Source organism: Cricetulus griseus, chromosome 3 (genome assembly GCF_003668045.3).
Source record: "Cricetulus griseus strain 17A/GY chromosome 3, alternate assembly CriGri-PICRH-1.0, whole genome shotgun sequence".
Classification (NCBI taxonomy): domain Eukaryota; kingdom Metazoa; phylum Chordata; class Mammalia; order Rodentia; family Cricetidae; genus Cricetulus; species Cricetulus griseus.
Window position 1 is genome coordinate 153,389,424 of NC_048596.1, and position 1,207 is coordinate 153,390,630.

The 1,207-nt window shown below is 44.3% G+C and overlaps 1 non-coding gene across 1 annotated transcript; it reads right to left on the reverse strand.

Moving 5' to 3' along the window:
- Positions 1-215: 215 nt before the first annotated feature.
- Positions 216-318, reverse strand: LOC113835128. Its single transcript, XR_003484404.1, has one exon. It is a non-coding gene; the product is annotated as a U6 spliceosomal RNA (small nuclear RNA).
- Between the last annotated feature and the right edge of the window lie 889 nt (positions 319-1,207).

Genomic DNA, 1,207 nt, shown 5'->3' on the forward strand with positions numbered 1-1,207 from the left:
CTCATTTGAAAAACTGTTCTTAGCTCACTGCTGATAGGAACAAAACATTACACTTGGGTACAGTAAGTGACCAGGTAGCCTGAACCACCCTTCATAAACCAGATATTGTAATTAAACTATAAAACTGTACACATGCACCAACATTCCATTATAAAACAGAAGCTATAATTAGACAGCCCTTGGTAGGACAAAAAGTACTCTTTTTTAAAAAACAAAAAGCTATAGAATGCTTCGTGAATTTGCATGTCATCCTTTCACAGGGCCATGCCAATCTCTGTATTGTTCCAGTTTTAGTATATGTGCTGCCGAAGCAAGCACCAGAACATACTCTTAAACACCCAAGCAAACATGTAGACTTGTGGCTTGTCGGCAGTTGATACAGACTCAGACAGACAACAACTTAAAATATCAGTCACTACAGGCATTTTATGCCCAAGTTGGAAGAGAAGAAAGGAACAGCTGAAGAGCATGTCGATGGCTGTTCCAATCCTCCAGGTAGAATGCTTCGGGAACTCGGCACTCTCCACAGGATGCCTGGTTATCTGCAATACTGTGACTCTTCATGTCTGTGCAACCAGAATCTACATGGGTAAATGTCCCCAGATATTCTGTTCTTTCCTTGAGAGATTGTACTTCCACTTGCCCTTTGTAGTAGAGACTGTGCCCTGTGGTTCAGGCCATGGTACCTCAGGTGAAAGGCTAAAGTGTTTCATTCCTGGTGTGTGTATTCAAACCTCTGCCATGGTTTGACTCTGAAATGCCAGATTTGAATGTTTGCCCCGAGCTGGTGGTGCTGTTTGTTGGGAGCCTGTGGAGCCTGTAGGACATAGAGCCTCCCTGACAGAAGCAGGTCATAGGCCAGGGCCTTTGGAGGTTACATCTGCTCCTGGTTCCTGGCCTGCACTCTGTGTCTCCACACATACTTCCAATGCCGTCCACTAAGCTGTTCTACCATGCCTTCTGGCCCTGATGGGTGGAAACCCCGAGAAACCATGAACCAAGTAAGTCTTTTCTTCCCCGAAGTCAATTCTTTCAGGCTTTGTGGTCACAGCAATGTGAAAATCTATCAGGCCCTCCCAGCACTCTCTTCCTTACTCCAACGAGCCATGCTAAGTGTACGGTGGCTCTACACTGAAAATTGCCAAGCCCTGACATTTCCTTCACATAACCTAGAGGAAAGGATTTATTTATTTATTTATTTATTTAT